The sequence below is a fragment of the Mercenaria mercenaria genome, chromosome 1 (assembly GCF_021730395.1).
Source record: "Mercenaria mercenaria strain notata chromosome 1, MADL_Memer_1, whole genome shotgun sequence".
NCBI classification, from domain to species: domain Eukaryota; kingdom Metazoa; phylum Mollusca; class Bivalvia; order Venerida; family Veneridae; genus Mercenaria; species Mercenaria mercenaria.
The window spans coordinates 58994439-59016351 of NC_069361.1; the positions used below are offsets into that span (position 1 = coordinate 58994439).

Below are 21913 nucleotides of genomic sequence, written 5' to 3' on the forward strand. Positions count from 1 at the left end.
TAAGTCAACGGTCAAGGTCACAGTGACCTGGAACAGTTAAACCTTTTCTGGATGATAACTTGAGAACACTTGGGCCTAGGATCATGAAACTTAATAGGGAGGTTGATAATGACTAGCAGATGAACCCTATTGATTTTGAGATCAGTAAGTCAAAGATCAAGGTCACAGTGGCCCAGAACAGTTTAACCGTTTCCGGGCGATAACTTGAAAACGCTTGGGTCTGAGGATAAAAAAACTCAATAGGGCGGTTGATCATGACCAGCAGATGACCCCTACTGATTCTGAGATCAGTAGGTCAACGGTCAGGGTCAAATGACCCAGATCAGTAGAACTTTTTTTGCCAAATAACTAGAGAACACTTTGGTCTAAGATCACATTTGATTCGGGGGTCACTTTTGACTGGTAAATGACTCATAATTATTGATTGTAGGTCAGTACGCCAAACGTCCAGTGCACAATGCATCAAGGGGGGCATTTCATGTTCTACGAGCTCTTGTCTATATAGCAAAACTATCAAAGTGCCATAACTGCGGTAAAAATAGTCACAGAAAAAATTCCTTCCTTAATGGTCATCTGCACATCTAGCTTGTTCATCTGTGAAAGTTTGAAGCAAATCAGGCTTACATTGTGGGAGGAGTTGGACACATAAGATTTCGGGACATACCTATGGACCGACAGCTGCAATGCTATATGCCGCCCACAAGTGCGTGTTTTGTGTGTGTTTTGTGTGTGTGTGGGGGGATGGGGGGGGTCATAAAAATGGTACTTTATTTAATGAATAGTGTGGTTGCCTAGGTAACATAATAGTATAATACCTAACAAAGACTAGTCACAAACAGTACATTATGTAACATTCTTAGCACCTAGATAATACATAGCATACATGATCTACTGAACATTTTGGCCACCTTCATAACACAAGTAGTATATTATCTATTGGTCATCTACTGATCATTTTGGTCACCAAGGTTATGCAACAGTTCATTATCTACTGGAGAATTTTGTCCCCTATAAGTAACACAAATGGTACATTATCGATCGATCTACTTGATTTTTTGGTAAACTAGGTATCACAAAAGAACATTCAGATCATTTAGGTAACACAAATAGTACATTATCTTCTAGGAAACACAAAGCATACACTATCTACTGAACATTCTAGTCAACTAAGTAACACAAATAGTACATTATCTACTGAAAACTAAACTTAGATATTACAATAATAAATTATCTACTGAAAATTCTAGTCCCCTACGTAACATGGATAGTACAGTATCTACTGAATATTCTGGTCACCAAGAAACATTAAGCATATACTCTTCTAAACACTCTGGTCACCTATGTAACATAAATAATACATAATCTACTGAACATTTAGGTAGTTCTGCAAGTTCAGATCAATTTTTTTCTACAATGTAAAAACTGTTTAAAGTATGACATTTCAAATCATGAAGATATACTAATATACTTAGACAAGAGCTCTGGCAAGGTGGGCAATAATTACGTTGAGGAATGTAGATTGTTGCAGTGACAGGATACAAAGGGGTAAATGAACTTGTTTTGAGGTGGGGGGGAAGGGGGGTGTAATGCAGATTGTTGCCATCTGCATATCGTCTCATCACCATCTGCCTATATTCCCTGTTTCAAGTCAATACCTTTAATACTTTTTAAGTTATGCTCTGGACACAAAAATATGATAAGCTGATTTGACCTTGCTGTAACCTTGACCTTTGACCTACCACCCTGGTTCATGCACTCTGCACATCCTCACAATGCCACCTACCTACACCTTAAGTCTGAAGTCAATAAGTTGACCTTTGACCTACAAAGCCACTTCAAGTGCTCTGCACATTGTGTCATTGCCACCTACCTACAGGCCAAGTATGAAGTCAATACCTTGCATGGTTATTTAGTTATGCTCCAGATACAAAATATGATGGACAGTTTTGACTTTATAGCTCAATATGTGACCTTGACCTTTGACCTACAGAGCCCGTTCAATTGCTCTGCACATCACCTCATCGCCATCAACCTACATGCCAGGTTTAAAGTCAATACCTTTAATGGTTATATAGTTGTGCTCCGGATACGAAATATGATGGATGGACAGACACACATGCAATCACATATGTCCATTTTTTCAAAACAGGCTTATAAAATTAAGCCACTAAAATATAGCATCATGTGCTTGATCTTTTGCTACACTGAAAAGTGGGCCATAGAGGCCAAAATTTGTACAAATTTGAGAGAAGACCTAGCCAGGACGCTTCCGACTAGGATTTATGTAACTCTGACCAGCAGTTTCAGAGTAGGAGATGTATATGTTAATTGTAGATGATGGACCCCAGGAGACTGATGATGGACACTGGACCATCCTATGATACTTACAGCTCACATGGAACCGAAGATTCTGGTGAGCTTAAAATACTGACTCGTATTAGGAGTCTATGGGAAAATCAAAATTTTGATGACGTTCTGCATACAGCAAAAAATTCACAATGTAGACTTTACCAAAAATTCTCTCAGTTGTAAATTTACCTGTTGCTTTCACTTGGTTAAATAAAAAATATGTGTTCTTATTCTTGTGATATTTGCCCATGATAAAAGAGATCTGCAATGTCACAAGCTGACTTAATCTGGACTTGTTTTATTTGTCAACATTTTTATTTATGCATCTAACATTAGAAAGATAGAAACATTGCCAATCTTATCAATAAACATACAGTTTATCCATGGTTTACTTTACTCTTCCACATTCAGATCAGGACTTTATTGCATGTTTTCATGGATAAATGATGTTACTCCATCTTTTTCATTAACACAACAATTTAATACCTACTGAACATTCCTGTCACCTAGGTAACAGTAACACAACAAGGTGACACAACGAGCCCGCCCGCTTAGCTCAGTAGGTAGAGCGTCGGTCTACGGATCGCGGGGTCGTGAGTTCGATCCTCGGGCGGGGTGTATGTTCTCCGTGACTATTTGATAAACGACATTGTGTCTGTATTCATTAGTCCTCCACCTCTGATTCATGTGGGGAAGTTGGCAGTTACTTGCGGAGAACAGGTTTGTACTGGTACAGAATCCAGGAACACTGGTTAGGTTAACTGCCCGACGTTACATGACTGAAATACTGTTGAAAAACGGCGTTAAACCCAAAAGAAAACAAACAAACAAGGTAACACAACAGTACATTATCTATCGAACATTCTTATCTCCTAGGTAAAGCAACATTACATTATCTGGTGAACATCCTTGTCACCTAGGTAAAACAACAGTACATTATCTAGTAAGCGTTCCTGTCACCTAGGTAACACAACTGTATATTATTTAACGAACATTCTTATCACCTAGGTAAAACAACAGTATTTTATCTAGTGAACATTCTTGTCACCTAGGTAACACAACAGTACATCATCTAGTGAGCATTCCTGTAACCTAGGTAACACAACTACATTATCTAATGAACATTCTTATCACCTAGGTAAAACAACAGTACATTATCTAGTGAACATTCTTGTCACCTAGGTAACACAACAGTACATCATCTAGTGAGCGTTCCTGTAACCTAGGTAACACAACTGTACATTATCTAATGAACATTCTTATCACCTAGGTAAAACAACAGTACATTATCCAGTGAACATTCTTGTCACCTAGGTAACACAACAATACATTATCTAGTAAAAACATTTACTTTATTTCTGTCATAAAATCTGTTGTGTTATTAGTAATGTGGTAGACAGATCTGGCTTAGGTCATGCCTATGTATTTTTATTGCCCGAGGACAGCATTAAGGTCATAATAAAAGCTTTCTGAAGACAAGAGGACCATGATGGTCCTGAATCGCTCACCTCTTCCCACATGACCCAGTTTTGAGTATGACGTCGTTTTTTCTATTATTTGACATAGTGACCTAGTTTTTGAGCTCATGTGACCCAGTTTTGAACTTGACCTAGATATTATCAAGATAAAAATTCTGACCAATTTTCATGAAGATCCATTGAAAAATATGGTCTCTAGAGAGGTCACAAGGTTTTTCTATTATTTGACTTATTGACCTAGTTTTCAAAGGTACGTGACCCTGTTTTGAACTTTACATAGATATCATCAAGGTGAACCTTCTCACTAATTTTCATGAAGATCTCATGAAAAATATGGCCTCTAGAGAGGTCACAAGGTTTTTCTATTTTTAAACCTACTGGCCTAGTTTTTGACCGCACGTGACCCAGTTTCGAAACTTACCTAGATATCATCAAGGTGAATATTCAGATCAATTTTCATGAAGATCCACTGAAAAATATGGCCTCTAGAGAGGTCAAAAGATTTTAATAATTTTAGACCTACTGACCTAGTTTTTGATAGCAACTGACCCAGTTTCAAACTTGACCTAGATATCATCAAGATGAAAATTCAGACCAACTTTCATACAGATCCCATGAAAAGTATGGCCTCTAGAGAGGTCACAAGGTTTTTTTATTATTTGACCTACTGACCTAGTTTTTTAAGGCACATGACCCAGTTTCAAACTTGACCTAGATATCATCAAGGTGAACATTCTGACCAATTTTTATGGAGATCCATTCACAAGTATGGCCTCTAGAGAGGTCACAAGGTTTATCTATTTTTAGACCTACTGACCTAGTTTTTGACCGCACATGACCCTGTTTCGAACTTGACCTAGATATCATCAAGATGAACATTCAGACCAATTTTCATACAGATCCCATGAAAAATATGGCCTTTAGAGAGGTCACAAGGTTTTTCTATTATTTGACCCACTGACCTAGTTTTTGATGGCACATGACCCACTTTCGAACTTGACCTAGATATCATCAAGATGAACATTCTGACCAACTTTCATACAGATCCCATGAAAAATATGGCCTCTAGAGAGGTCACAAGGTTTTTCTATTATTTGACCTACTGACCTAGTTTTTGATGGCACGTGACCCACTTTCGAACTTGACCTAGATATCATCAAGATGAACATTCTGACCAATTTTCATGAAGATCTCGTGAAATATATGGCCTATAGAGAGGTCACAAGGTTTTTCTATTTTTAGCCCTACTGACCTAGTTTTTGACCGCACGTGACCCAGTTTCGAACCTGACCTAGATATCATCAAGATGAACATTCAGACCAACTTTCATACAGATCCCATGAAAAATATGGCCTTTAGAGAGGTCACAAGGTTTTTCTATTATTTGACCTACTGACCTAGTTTTTGATGGCATGTTGACCCAGTTTCGAACTTGACCTAGATATCATCAAGGTGAACATTCTGACCAATTTTCATGAAGATCTTGTGAAATATATGGCCTCTAGAGAGGTCACAAGGTTTTTCTATTTTTAGACCTACTGACCTAGTTTTTGATGGAACGTGACCCAGTTTCGAACTTGACCTAGATATCATCAAGGTGAACATTCTGACCAATTTTCATGAAGATCTTGTGAAATATATGGCCTCTAGAGAGGTCACAAGGTTTTTCTATTTTTAGACCTACTGACCTAGTTTTTGATGGCACGTGACCCAGTTTCGAACTTGACCTAGATATCATCAAGATGAACATTCTGACCAACTTTCATAAAGATCCCATGAAAAATGTGACCTCTAGAGTGGTCACAAGCAAAAGTTTACGGACGGACGCACGGACGGACGGACGACGGACACCGCACGATCACAAAAGCTCACCTTGTCACTTTGTGACAGGTGAGCTAAAAACAAGAGATCACAGAGTCATCTTGGCGCCCATCAATATGCCATTTTTGAGTGTTCCAAATTTCAAGACTTATTGACTAGCTCAAGGTCAAATTTCATTTCCGTACACAACACTGTGCATGTGGTCCAAATTTGAAAGCTGTAGCTTGAGAAATGTGAAAGTAGGTCACTAGATCAATTTAAAGGACAAAGTTCATTGTACAAAAAACTATGCATGTACATCAAGTTTGAAGGCTGTAGTTTGAAAAATTTGAAAGTAGGTCACTAGGTCAATCTTAAGGTCAAAGTTTATTTCAGTACACAAAACTACGCAAATGGTCCAAATTTGAAGGCTGTAGCTACAGAAATGTGAAAGTAGGTCACTAGGTCAATCTTAAGGTCAAAGTTTATTTCGGTATACAAAACTATGCAAGTGGTCCAAATTTGAAGGCTGTAGCTCAAGAAATGTGAAAGTAGGTCACTAGGTCAAAATCAAGGTCAAATTTTATTTCGTAACACAGAACTATGCATGTGGTCCAAATTTGAAGCCTGTACCTTCAAAAATGTGAAAGTAGGTCACTAGGTCAATGTAAAGGTCAATGTTTGTTTCGGTAAATAAAACTATGCATGTGGTCCAAATTTGAAGGCTGTAGCTTGAGAAATGTGAAAGTAGGTCAATAGGTCAAAATCAAGGTCAAATTTCATTTCGGAATACGAAACTATGCATGTGGTCCAAATTTGAAGCCTGTATCTTCAAAAAAGTGAAAGTAGGTCACTAGGTCAATGTCAAGGTCAAAGTTTTTTTCAGTGCACAAAACTATGCATCTAGTCATAATTTGAAGGATGTAGCTACAGAAATGTGAAAGTAGGTCACTAGGTCAAAATCAAGGTCAACTCATGTCAAGGTTCATCTTGCCACTCAAAACAATACATGTGGTCCAAATTTGAATGTTGTAGGTTATTGACAAGAAGATCTATATGAACCATGTGACCCCCAGGGCGGGGCCATATTTCACCCTAGGGGGGTAATTTGAACAAACTTGGTAGAGAACCACTAGATGATGCTACATTACAAATGCCAAAGCCCTAGGCTTTGTGGTTTGGACAAGAAGATTTTCAAAGTTTTTCCCTATATAAGACTATGTAAACCATGTGACCCCTGGCTGAGGCCATATTTGACCCTAGGGGGATAATTTGAACAATCTCAGTAGAAGACCACTAGATGACGTCACATACAAAATATCAAAGCCCTAGGCCCTGTGGTTTTGAACAAGAGGTTTTTCAAATTGTTTCCCTATACAAGTCTATATAAACCATGTGACCCCTGGGGCGGGGCCATATTAGACCCCAGGGAAATAATTTGAATCATCTTGGTAGAGGACCACTAGATGGTGCTTCATACCAAATATCAAAGCCCTAGGCTCTCTGGTTTTGGACAAGAAGATTTTCAAAGTTTTTCCCTATATAAATCTATGTAAATTATAGAAATAAACAAAGGGCCATTACTCACTTAAATTTTTTTAAATCAGTCTGATTTTCAGGGGGACACAACTAGGGTACCAATACATCATTCTGACAAAGTTTGGTCAAAATCCCCCTAGTAGTTTCTGAGGAGATGCGATAACGAGAAATTGTTAACGGACGGAAGGATGACGGACCACGGACGCAGAGTGATTGGAATAGCCCACCATAATAAATGCACATGCAGTTCGAACGTCATACGACTTAAACATGCCAACATTTAACTAAATTAGTTATTCTATTCTCTCCCTTTAAGGGTATAACTTTTGGCAATGTTAGCAAAGAAAAATATATCTTCAGGGCTGTAAAGAATATGGCAAATAGAAATTATATGGTAAATAGAAAATTATATAACAAGAGATCACAGAGTGATCTTGGCGCCCACCAATGTGCCATTTTTGAGTGTTCCAAATTTCAAGACTTATTGACTAGCTCAAGGTCTAATTTCATTTCCGTACACAACACTGTGCATGTGGTCCAAATTCGAAAGCTGTAGCTTGAGAAATGTGAAAGTAGGTCACTAGATCAATTTCAAGGACGAAATGTGGAAGTAGGTCACTAGGTCAAAATCAAGGTCAAATTACACTTCAGAACACAAATTTATGCATGTGGTCCAAATTTAAAGCCTGTACTTTCAAAAATGTGAAAGTAGGTCACTAGGTCAATGTCAAGGTCAAAGTTTGTTTCGGTACACAATCCTATGCATGTGGTCTAAATTTGAAGCCTGTAGCTACAGAAATGTGAAAGTAGGTCACTAGGTCAATCTTAAGGTCAAAGTTCATTTCGGTACACAAAACTATGCAAGTGGTCCAAATTTGAAGGCTGTAGCTCGAGAAATGTGAAAGTAGGTCAATAGGTCAAAATCAAGATCAAATTTTATTTCGGAACACAGAACTATGCATGTGTTCCAAATTTGAAGCCTGTACCTTCAAAAATGTGAAAGTAGGGCACTAGGTCAATGTAAAGGTCAAAGTTTGTTTAGGTACACAAAACTATGCATGTGGTCCAAATTTGAAGGCGGTAGCTTGAGAAATGTGAAAGTAGGTCAGTAGGTCAAAATCAAGGTCAAATTCCATTTCGGAACATGAAACTATGCATGTGGTCCAAATCTGAAGCCTGTACCTTCAAAAATGTGAAAGTAGGTCACTAAGTCAATGTCAAAGTTCTTTTCAGTGCACAAAACTATGCATGTGGTCCAAATTTGAAGGCTGTAGCTACAGAAATGTGAAAGTAGGTCACTAGGTCAAAATCAAGGTCAACTCATGTCAAGGTTCATCTTGCCACTCAAAACCATACATGTGGTCCAAACTGGAATGTTGTAGGTTATTGACAAGAAGATTTTAAAATATTTTCCCTATATAAGTCTATATGCACCATGTGTCCCCCAGGACGGGGCCATATTTGACCCTGGGGGGATAATTTGAATAAACTTTGTAGAGAACCACTTGATGATGCTACATTACAAATGCCAAAGCCCTAGGCTTTGTGGTTTGGACAAGAAGATTTTCAAAGATTTTCCCTATATAAGTCTATGTAAACCCTGTGACCTCTGGGGCGGGGCCATATTTGACCCTAGGGGGATAATTTGAACAATCTTAGTAGAAGACCACTAGATGATGTCATATACAAAATATCAAAGCCCTAGGCCCTGTGGTTTTGAACAAGAGGTTTTTCAAAGTTTTTTCCTATATAAGTCTATATAAACCATGTGACCCCTGGGGCGGGGCCATATTAAACCCCAAGGAAATAATTTGAATAATCTTGGTAGAGGACCACTAGATAATGCTTCATATATAATATCAAAGCCCTAGGCTCTGTGGTTTTGGACAAGAAGATTTTCAAAGTTTTTCCCTATATAAATCTATGTAAATTATAGAAGTAAAGGGCCATAACTAACTAAAAAATTGTTGAACCAGTCTGATTTTCAGGGGGACACAACTAGGGTATCAATACATCATTCTGACAGAGTTTGGTCAAAATCCACCCGGTAGTTTCTGAGGAGATGCGATAACGAGAAATTGTTAAAGGACAGAAGGACGGACGGACTGATGGTCGGACGGAAGGACGACGGACCACGGATGCAGAGTGATTTGAATAGCCCACCATCTGATGATGGTGGGCTAAAAAGACTTTTAGTATGTTCTTTAAACCAACTAATACTAATTATTCTGTGACACTGAATAACCTTCATCTGATTAATCAAACTGAATCTGACATTTATGATAGAAAAAACTCATACAATAAGATTAAGTCTGATGTATTAATTGTTCCTTCAGCTCATAAAACTCTGCAGAATGTGCTATATGGTTACATTCCAGAATACATTGACATTTCTGAGACACAGATTGTTTCCATCATGCAAAATTTCAGCAAACAGAGAAATTATTATTGATGACATAATGTAACTTAAATTACTGAGACAGCTAAAAAGTATATAATTTTAAACACAGGGTTCACTGACAAGAATTTTTTGTACCAGGGCCCAAGGTTATAATAAAACTGAGTTTGGAGACAAGTACTAAAATCAGCATTTAGACTGGTTGCTTGAGCACACATTTTGACCAGTGGCATTCTGAGACTGGGCTCCAAAGTAAAGTTCTGTAACTCTGCAGGGTCTACCAAAAATTTGACAACAGACTGTCTTTAAAATTGAAATTATATCTTGATGTAGACTGATAATAGACTGTTGAAAGTTGAACATTGTAGTTTGCTTTAAAGCTGGAGGATTTTATTTTTAGCGTGAAGCAGACACAACCCATATATTAAGGTTGCTTATGTTCAAGAAATAATCATATGCAAAGTGAAAACAGTATTCTAACATGGCTCAAATTGATTTCCAGTTAAACAAAGAAGAAAATCAGACGCAATATATCCTGCGATAAATAACGGTTGACGCACGGACCACTAAGAGTGCATTATGACGTCAATTTTGACATCATGTAGCCACCTGATGTCCGATACATTACTCCTCGCGTAAATGAATTCCAGCATAATATCTATTGAAATATATGAACGTGCATGTCAGAATGAAAACAATCAAGGCCTTCTTGTGATTTATCGTCTAATTTACCACGGTTCATCGTTCAGATGCTTCAGTATTTAACCACTCGGGCTAACGCCCTCGTGGTTCAATTCCTACGCATCTGAACTCAGAACCATGATAAATTAGACGATAAACAACGCGAAGGCCTTGATTATTTGTTAAATTTAATATAGATTAGCAGCACAGTATAGTGGTAAACAAAACACTTCAATTTACAGATTAATAAATTATTAACCTAAATTATCTCAATTTTGCCATTCTCTTTCTACATTTCAAGTAGAGTGAAGGTTAACTTAGAAGATTATTTCATTCTCATAATGCATGAAATTTGACTTCTCTTGGATACATTTTGTTACCTGAAAACTCCCTTTTCTTCTCTGAAACAAAATTTCATTTTAACTCTACAACATATTGAAAACAAAAAAATTTGAAGTTCTATAACACATTGTACCCATTACAGAAAGTAAACTTTTTCATGGTATATAGAGATCATTAAGATGTCCCAGTGGGCCTAATTAGCTCATCTCAAGAGGACCTTGACCATCTGATGTTGCTTTTAAGGTTTGGTGAACATCCTTTAGGCAGTTCATTGAAAGTTATTTTTTCTGTATTTTGCTCTGACGGCCCCAAAATGTGCAACCATTAGAACAAAGATCATGAATAGATGTCATTTTCCCCCCATTTTTAGACCTGGTGGCCCCTAAAAGATCAAAGCAGAACCCTTAAAACGATGCTACAAACCAAGTTTGATGAAAATCTGTTCATGCGAAGAAGTCATTTAAAAGTTTTTTATTTTTTGATCTAGGGCCCCCTTAAAGGGGCCAAGCCCAACCATTTGTAAAAACTTTACAGAGTCAATGCCACTAACCAAGTTTGGTGTAACTGTAACCAAATGTTTCAAAGCAAAATATGTACAAATAAAAATGTTGATGCAGGATAGACACTAGACCAGCAACCTTTACTAAATACCTGACCCTAAACATGGTTCAAGTGAGCTAATAAAAAGCAAAGCAATACAAGAAATACCTAGCAAATATATTTTATATTGGTATGAAAAGTATACTTATTTCACACCTACATATTTTTAACCAATTGGAAGCTTTTCTTCACGATACAGTTATAAATGTGCCCTCTAGACTGTGAACAAGCTTTTCCTCTGATTTGACCCGGTGACCTAGTTTTTGACCCCACATGACCCAGATTCGAACCTTGACCTAAAGACAATCAAGATTAACATTCTGACCAAGTTTCATGAAAATACAGTCATAAAAGTCGCCTCTATAGTGTTAACAAGCTTTTCCTTTGATTTGACCTAGTGACCTAGTTTTTTATCCCACCTGACCCAGATTTGAAAGTGATCTATAGATCATCAAGATTAACATTCTGACCAAGTTTCATTAAGATATGGTCTTAAATGTGGCCTCTACAGTGTTAATTATCTTTTCCTTTGATTTGATCCGGTGACCTAGTTTTTGATCCTACATGACCCAGACTCATACTGGACCTTGAGATGATCAAGATTAAAATCCTGACCATGTTTCATGAAGATGCAGTCATAAATGTGGCCTCTACAGTGTTAACAAGCTTTTCCTTTGATTTGACCTGGTGACCTAGTTTTTGACCCCTGATGACCCAATATCAAAATCGTCAAAGATTTTATTAAGGGTAACATTCTGACTAAGTTTCATTAAGACTGGGCCAAAATTGTGACCTCTAGAGTGTTAGTAAGCTTTTCCTTTGATTTGACCTGGTGACTTAGTTTTTAACCCCAGATGACCTAATCTCAAGCTTGTCCAAGATTTTATTGAGGGTAACATTCTGACCAAGTTTCATTAAGATTGGGCCAAAATTGTGACCACTTGAGTGTTAACAAGCTTTGCCTTTGATTTGACCTGGTGACCTAGTTTTTGAACCCAGATGACCCAATATCGAACTCATCCAAGATTTTATTGAGGGTAACATTCTGATCAAGTTTCATTAAGATTGGGCAAAAATTGTGACCTCTAGAGTGTTAACAGTTAAATTGTTGACGACGACGGACAGACAGAGGGCGATCACTAAAGCTCACCTTTGAGCACTTCGTGCTCAGGTGAGCTAAAAATGGCGCTGAGAGGGGAAGTCATTGATAATGTTCCGTGATGATGGTTTTGGGTGTGCTCAAGATTTCAGTAAAACTTTGCAGTTAGGCACTCAAATCAAGAAAGATTTACTTTTGTCGGGTTTCATTCCGAACGTTGGAAAGTCTATTTGGGTTCCTGTTCAGATCCTTCAATTTTTGGGAGTTATTCTAGATTCCTTGGAAGGAATCCTGTACATTGTCAAATAAACAAAGCCTTTCTGACTACTTCTCACATTTTAAAAGCCTATACAGTTCATAGAAGAGTACCCGTTAGGAAAGTTGCTAGTCTGGTTGGCCAGTTGATTTTTGGGTCGGGGCTTAAATATGGAATAAATAGACGGCAAATGAAAACCACTACACTTTTTAGTGCAAAACGGCAAATAACAAAAGTTAGTGTAGCTATAACAAAGCGCATGAATATCATCAGGACTATTTACAGCTATTTTTAGAATGCAGTCGCCAGTGACGTCATCGATATATGTCATGAATACTGCTTGATTAATATGATACACACAACAAACACGATTGCTTCTGAGAAACTATTCCAAATAAAAACTTGACGGAAACAGTATTCCAAGGGCGAAGTTTCGCTCAAATGATATAAATAAGCATTCGGTATTTGAGCTGAAACTCTGGCTTGAATGTGGATTACCTAACCGTGGAGATAAACCGAAAGTTATAGTAGAAAAGGTTCGTAAAGTATAACGTTTTTCCGTTCAGTAACACTTGTCGTGACTTGATTACATCTGAATCCGTAACTTAAAAATTAATCAAATATATGTAGCAGAAAAAAAGTTTTGCACATGTGTTTTGTGTCAAAAACTAGAACATGAATTTAACATCCTATAAATCTTTATCACTACAATTTATGGTCAAACGAACAATCGATTTGTCATTCATTCACATATGTATAAGTTCAATTATCGGGTGTCCTAAGTAGCTCAGTTGTTAGAGCGTAAGTCGTTAGTCCGAGGTTCTGGTCTAGGCTGCACAAGTTTTCCTTCGACTGTTACATTTGGATGTTCTACTGAGATGTTAACCCTTGGAGCCCATGCGGAACAAAGCAGTTTGACTGTGGTGTGCATCTGAATTAGGTTAATAGTCTGCGTCAGACATTAGCAAAGAGAGCCAATTTTCTTGCAATAAATGGAAAGGTGTGTAGCAGTTCTCGTACTGCTCAGCCATTGTAGCTCAACTGGAAGAGCGTAGGCATGGTAAGCCGAAGGTTCGAGTCCCGGTCTAGGCCATTTCATGATGATAAAACATGACTTTCATCTGTTATCAAAACTGACTAAACAAGGCAGTCTGAAAGACAGCTAAATCCCCCGCCACTGCTATGGATAGTGAAAGGGTAAAACCTTTGATTTTAGCTGTGACCTTGACCTTGAACTGACATGGCTGACTCATGAATTCTGCACAACGTCTTGATGAGGTGATCATTTGACCAGTTTCATGGAAATCCTTCAAGGGGTTTAGGAGATACAGAGCTGAAACCTTTGACCTTCAGTTGTGACCTTGACCTTCAGTTGACATGGCTGACTCATGAGTTCTTGATGAGGTGATCATTTGACCCAAGTTTGATGAAAATCCTTCAAGGGGTTAAGGAGATACAGAGTGGACACCAAATGGAAGGCTCAAACCTTCGACCCTTAGTTGTGACCTTGACCTTGAGCTGGCATGGTTGACTCATAATTTCTGCACATCGTTCTGATGAGGTGATCGTTTGACCCAAGTTTGATGAAAATCCTTCAAGGGGTTTAGGAGATATAGAGCGGACACAAATGGAAGGCTTCAAACCTTTGACCCTCAGTTGTGACCTTGACCTTGAGCCGGCATGCTGACTCATAAGTTCTGCACATCGTCCTTGATGAGGTGATCGTTTGACCCAAGTTTTATGAAAATTTCCTTCAAGGGGTTTAGGAGATATAGAGCGGACACAAAATGGAAGGTTCAACCTTTGACCCTAAGTTGTGACCTTGACCTTGAGCCGGCATGGCTGACTCATGGGTTCTGCCATCGTCTTGATGAGGTGATCATTTGACCCATGTTTTATAAAATTCCTTCAAGGGGTTTAAGAGATATAGAGCAGACACAAAATGGAAGGCTCAAACCTTTGACCTTGAGTTGTGACCTTGACCTTGAGCCGGCATGGCTGACTCATGGGTTCTGCACATCGTCTTGATGAGGTGATCATTTGACCCATGTTTTATAAAATTCCTTCAAGGGGTTTTGGAGATATAGAGCGGACACAAAATGGCAGGCTCACAAACATTTGACCGACTTGACCTTGACCTGCACCGACAAGGTTGTCTCTATGGTTTCTGCACATCGTCTGGAGGTGATCATTTGACCCAAGTTTCATGAAAATCCTTCAAGGGGTTTAGGAGATATGGACCGGACACGATTTTGTTACGGACGGAAGGACGGACGGAAAGACGGACGCAGACCATTCCTATAATCCCTCCGCCACGGCGGGGGATTAAAAAGTGGTGGTTGTATGTGTCCGTATATCATGTGTAATTTGTTTTTATACTGCAAACCACATACTTAGTTTGCAAAATATGTTTAAATCAACCACGTACTTTGTTTGTAAAATATGTTTTCCATACCAGGTCCTGTCAAGTTTCCAAAATATGAATGAGTGAGATTTGTGCGAGTTGTGGCGCACGACAAATGGAGGTGGGGGCAGGAGGGTTTTTTCCCTCCCTCTGGGGGATCCCCCCTCCCCAAGAATTTTTTTTTCAAGCATATATGAAAATATGCATTCTGGTGCTTTCTGAGATCATTAATATGAATTCCATGTCCACTCTTTTTTGCCTTGCTTTAACACAGTCTATATGGAAAACACATGTGACCTGATTTTTTGGGTTTTTTTTATTTCATGATAGATCTACAAGAAACTTTATTTTTCTAAAAAACAAATAAAATTGATATTGCAAATTTTATAACTGATTTTGTCAGTAAAACTGTTTTGAGTTTTTATTACAGTCGTGATATCTATGGACCTAAATGTTTAATACAAACAAAACGTCTCACTGATCTACATATTCTTTCGATTTGAAATGTACTTTCGGTTTGAACCTGCACTGGAGAAACGGTTGTGCATATAACTTACTTCCTGCATAGCTTGCAGAAAGCAAAACTACGTCCATTGTTTGCTTTTAATTCTAAGCCAAGGAAATTCCAGTTCCCACGCGTTGTTTTATTTTGATGAATAATTCTTTTTTTTTTTGGCATCTTCATGTTTTTTTTAGTGTCGGTCAAGGTCAAGTGCGCGAATGGTTCTAATACTTTTCCGACAATGCAATGTCCATGAATAGCATAAATAGTAACCAGTCGGTCAATATCGATGATTTATGCTCTTAGTCAATAGGAAATTAACACATCAATTTGATTGGTACAATCTTTCTCGGGAAGCTTCGGTTAAAGCAAAAACTGGCCAGAACCAGTTTCGGCAGGTCTGTTACGTAATCAGTACATTAAAAATGACACTTGACATGTGTTTTTTGTTTATTGTTGTCTAATCCTGTCTTAAAATAACGATGCCAGATGGCAAATTAGAGAAAATAAGTGGTCCACAATTCTTATTGTCTGATTCTTTTAGAAAGCGAGAGAAAATGCTCCAAATTCGTTAAATCGTGATCAAACCTTGAATTCGTGAGAATCACGATTCAAGCGTCAGACTTGACAGGTATGTGTTTTCATCTTACGAAAAATGAATTTATGTGCAGCCAGCATGTTAACTTACTTTTGAATTAGTTTCATTACATGCAGGCTAGGGGTCTGGTAATGACAAATGGACCCCTGGGGCCTCCATGGCCGAGTGATTAAGGTCACTGACTTCAAATCACTTGCCCCTCATCGATGTGGGTTGGAACCTCACTCGGGGCGTTGAATTCTTCATGTGAGGAAGCCATCCAGCTGGCTTACAGAAGGTTGGTGGTTCTACCCAGGTGCCCGCTCTTGATGAAATAATGCATGAAGGGGCACCTGGGGTCTTCCTCCACCATCAAAACTGGAAAGTCGCCATATGACCTATAATTGTGTCGGTGCGACGTTACCCCCCCCCTTCACCCAAGAGAAACAAGAAGACCATGATGGTCCTGAATCGCTCACCTCTTCCCACATGACCCAGTTTTGAGTATGACGTCGTTTTTTCTATTATTTGACATAGTGACCTAGTTTTTGAGCTCATGTGACCCAGTTTTGAACTTGACCTAGATATTATCAAGATAAAAATTCTGACCAATTTTCAAGAAGATCCATTGAAAAATATGGTCTCTAGAGAGGTTACAAGGTTTTTCTATTATTTGACCTATTGACCTAGTTTTCCAAGGTAGGTGACCCTGTTTTGAATTTTAACTAGATATCATCAATGTGAACATTCTCACTAATTTTCATGAAGATCTCATGAAAAATATGGCCTCTAGGGAGGTCACAAGGTTTTTCTATTTTTATACCTACTGGCCTAGTTTTTTAAGGCACGTGACTCAGTTTCAAACATGACCTAGATATCATCAAGGTGAACATTCTGACCAATTTTTATGGAAATCCATTCACAAGTATGGCCTCTAGAGAGGTCACAAGGTTTTTCTAATTTTAGACCTACTGACCTAGTTTTTGACCGCACATGACCCTGTTTCGAACTTGACCTAGATAACATCAAGATGAACATTCAGACAAACTTTCATACAGATCCCATGAAAAGTATGGCCTCTAGAGAGGTCACAAGGTTTTTTTATTATTTGATCTACTGACCTAGTTTTTTAAGGCACGTGACCCAGTTTCACATTTGACCTAGATATCATCAAGGTGAACATTCTGACCAATTTTCATGGAAATCCATTCACAAGTATGGCCTCTAGAGAGGTCACAAGGTTTTTCTATTTTTAGACCTACTGACCTAGTTTTTGACCGCACATGACCCTGTTTCAAACTTGACCTAGCTATCATCAAGATGAACATTCAGACCAACTTTCATACAGATCCCATGAAAAATATAGCCTTTAGAGAGGTCACAAGGTTTTTCTATTATTTGACCTACTGACCTAGTTTTTGAAGGCACGTGACCCAGTTTCGAACTTGACCTAGATATCATCAAGGTGAACGTTCTGACCAATTTTCATGAAGATCTTGTGAAAAATATTGCCTCTAGAGAGGTTACAAGGTTTTTCTATTATTTGACCTATTGACCTAGTTTTCCAAGGTAGGTGACCCTGTTTTGAATTTTAACTAGATATCATCAATGTGAACATTCTCACTAATTTTCATGAAGATCTCATGAAAAATATGGCCTCTAGGGAGGTCACAAGGTTTTTCTATTTTTATACCTACTGGCCTAGTTTTTTAAGGCACGTGACTCAGTTTCAAACATGACCTAGATATCATCAAGGTGAACATTCTGACCAATTTTTATGGAAATCCATTCACAAGTATGGCCTCTAGAGAGGTCACAAGGTTTTTCTAATTTTAGACCTACTGACCTAGTTTTTGACCGCACATGACCCTGTTTCGAACTTGACCTAGATAACATCAAGATGAACATTCAGACAAACTTTCATACAGATCCCATGAAAAGTATGGCCTCTAGAGAGGTCACAAGGTTTTTTTATTATTTGATCTACTGACCTAGTTTTTTAAGGCACGTGACCCAGTTTCACATTTGACCTAGATATCATCAAGGTGAACATTCTGACCAATTTTTATGGAAATCCATTCACAAGTATGGCCTCTAGAGAGGTCACAAGGTTTTTCTATTTTTAGACCTACTGACCTAGTTTTTGACCGCACATGACCCTGTTTCAAACTTGACCTAGCTATCATCAAGATGAACATTCAGACCAACTTTCATACAGATCCCATGAAAAATATAGCCTTTAGAGAGGTCACAAGGTTTTTCTATTATTTGACCTACTGACCTAGTTTTTGAAGGCACGTGACCCAGTTTCGAACTTGACCTAGATATCATCAAGGTGAACGTTCTGACCAATTTTCATGAAGATCTTGTGAAAAATATTGCCTCTAGAGAGGTCACAAGGTTTTTCTATTTTTAGACCTACTGACCTAGTTTTTGAAGGCACGTGACCCAGTTTCGAACTTGACCTAGATATCATCAAGGTGAACATTCTGACCAATTTTCATGAAGATCCATTGAAAACTAGAAAATGCTTTTGTAAAAAAGCGCATGTCTCCCCCAATGCAAAGTCCTATAGGCAAGAAGTCAATAGGGGTCAGGAGCTAAAGTCAAAGCGACACTGATGGTTGGCTGCAATAGGAATCATCTACTTGGCATGTCCAGTCATCCCGCTAAATTTCAACACTCTCGGCCTAGTGGTTCTCAAGTCACTGTTCAGGCTCCTGTGACCTTGACCTTTGATCAAGTGACCTCAAAATAAATATGAGTCATCTACTCTGCATGTACAATCATCCTATTAAGTTTCAACATTGTAGGTCAAGTGGTTCTCAAGTTATTTCCAAAAAATGATTTTACATGAACAGGCCACTGTGACCTTGACCTTTAATAGACTGACCCCAAAATCAATAGGGGTCATCTACTCTGCATGTTCAATCATCCTATGAAGTTTCAACATTCTGGGTCAAGTGGTTCTCAAGTTATTGATCTGAACTGGTTATCAATGTTCAGGCCTCTGTGACCTTGACCTTTAACGGAGTGACCCCAAAAACAATAGGGGTCATTTACTCTGCATGAACAATCATCCTATGAAGTTTCAACATTCTGGGTCGTGAGGTTCTCAAGTTATTGATTGGAAATGGTTTTCCATTTTCAGGCCCCTGTGGCCTTGACCTTTAACAGAGTGACCCTTAAATCGTTAGGGGTCATCTACTCTGCATGACCAATCATCCTATGAAGTTTTATCATTATGGGTCAAGTGGTTCTCAAGTTACTGACCGGAAATGGTTTTCAATGTTAAGGCCCCTGTGTCCTTGACCTTTCACAGAGTGACCCCAAAATCGTTAGGCGTCATCTACTCTGCATGACCAATCATCCTATTAAGTTTCAACATTCTGGGTCAAGTGGTTCTCAAGTTACTGACCGGAAATGGTTTTCAATGTTCAGGCCCCTGTGACCTTGACCTTTAATGGAGTGATCCCAAAATCAATAGGGGTCATCTACTTTGCATGTACAATCATCCTATGAAGTTTCAACATTCTGGGTCAAGTGGTTCTCTAGTTATTGATTGGAGAGGGTTTTCCATGCTCAGGCCCCTGTGACCTTGACCTTTTATGGAGTGACCCTAAAATCAATAGGGGTCATCTACTCTTCATGACCAATCATCCTATGAAGTTTCAACATTCTGAGTCAAGTGGTTCTCTAGTTATTGATCGGAAATGGTTTTCAATGTTCAGGCCCCTGTGACCTTGACCTTTGACGGAGTGACCCCAAAATTAATAGGGGTCATCTACTCTTCATGGCCAATCATCCTATGAAGTTTCAACATTCTGGGTCAAGTGGTTCTCTAGTTATTGATCGGAAATGGTTTTCAATGTTCAGGCCCCTGTGACCTTGACCTTTGACGGAGTGACCCCAAAAACAATAGGGGTCGTCTACTCCAGCAGCCCTACAACTCTATAAAGTTTATAGGTTCTAGGTCAAATGGTTCTCCAGTTATTGCTCGGAAATGAAGTGTGACGTACGTACGGACGGACGGACGGACAGGGCAAAAACAATATGTCTCCTGGGGGAGACATAATTATGGCCTCTAGAGAGGTCACAAGGTTTTTCTATTTTTAGACCTACTGACCTAGTTTTTGATGGCACGTGACCCAGTTTCGAACTTGACCTAGATATCATCAAGGTGAACATTCTGACCAACTTTCATAAAGATCCCATGAAAAATGTGACCTCTAGAGTGGTCACAAGCAAAAGTTTACGGATGCACGGACGGAAGCACGGACGGACGACGGACACCGCGTGATCACAAAAGCTCACCTTGTCACTTTGTGACAGGTGAGCTAAAAACATGTCAATGATTATAATTTCTTATCAAATAACGAATCCTACTGAAGAGCTTTCGGAAGTGTTGGCAGACAAGGTGGACCTAAAAAGTATGAGAACACATTCTTTCATTGGAAAAAGTGGGCTTTGTGTAGGGGGCTTGGGAGTGGGGACATCTTGCCCGCCAAGGCTTTGACTGTGGCCATATATCTTACATCTTTAATTCAAACTGCGAACACTCCAAGTCAGATAATTACAGCTTTTTATGCATTAAAGTGGTATCATGACATTTGTGATTTTAAGTCGCCAACAGATTCAAAGACAGTCACCAATGTTCTCGAAGCAGCCAAGAGAATTTTGGCAAAACCTACGAATAAAAAGCTACCTATGACCATTGATTTATTATTAGCTATGATCAATAGATTGTTCGAAGCTGGTAACTTAAAAAACCAAGGAATTATTTGTGCATCATTGTTAGCTTTTGCAGGTTTTATGCGCAGTTCTGAATTACTGAATATAAGGTTATCAGATTTAATTTTTGAAAATACATATTTAGCTATTTTTGTTGAGGGAAGTAAAACAGATAAATATAGAGATGGTTCAGATAATGATTGCCAAGACTGGCACTTGTTTATGTCCTGTGTACAACACAGAGTTATATATTAAATGGGCAGAATTAATTGATGACTATTTTTTTTTTTGTAACATAACTGGTTCCGATAAAGGTTACAAAGTCAGGAAAAAACATAAAGTTATGTCTTATACAACTTTACGTGATCAGTTTAAAGCGGCTTTGTTACCACATGTCAGTGATATTTCACAATATAAGATCTGGTGGGGCGTCTGCAGCAGCAAAATATCGGGGTAAAAGATAGGATGTTCAAGCGCCATGGGCGTTGGGTTAGTGAAAGTGCCAAGGATGGCTATATCAAAGATAATCTTGAAGAAAGATTGTCTGTTTCTAGTGCTTTAGGTTTGTGATGGTTTTTATTGATTAGGAGTTTGCTGTTTTTGTTTATCTTATTTTAGAGCAACCACTACGTTTGTTTCGCCAATTTATTTATTTAGGCATTTGATTATCTGCTGTTTCCCGTTCTTTTAATTTTTAGGTTGAAACCACAAAGTGGTTGAGACCTATAATTACCCGTATTCCAGAGCTTGCAAAAATATCAGACTAACCATTTTCACTGAAAGACAGATTAATCCGCTGTAAGGTTTTTGCCCATTTTTCCCGGCTAATTGACAGATATTCTTATTGATATAAACTATTTTCTGAACATTGTTCTACAGTCGGTTGATATTTTCATACATATGCAAATACAATAAGGTTAAAGAATGCGTCATTTCGCATTAAAATTATGTTTTTAAGTCTGTTGATCCATCTAGCATGGCTAAGTTGAAAAGCGAAGGTGTATTCCTTTAAAACACTTTAGAAAAACCCCAGACGTGACCGAAGCGCATGAAAATATGCCGTGAAAAAAATAGTTCAAAACGTAATATAATAAAGATTTCTCTAGTTTAGCCTTAATACATAATGCACTCGTCAGTAATAAAACAGCATATGATCT

At 38.4% G+C, this 21913-nt stretch overlaps 1 protein-coding gene across 3 annotated transcripts in view; it reads right to left on the bottom strand.

Annotated features, from left to right (window-relative positions):
- LOC123536394 (sodium/calcium exchanger 1-like) overlaps nt 1–21913 on the bottom strand; it is a 412525-nt gene that overhangs the window by 45397 nt on the left and 345215 nt on the right. The gene's annotated exons all lie outside the window — the stretch shown is intronic.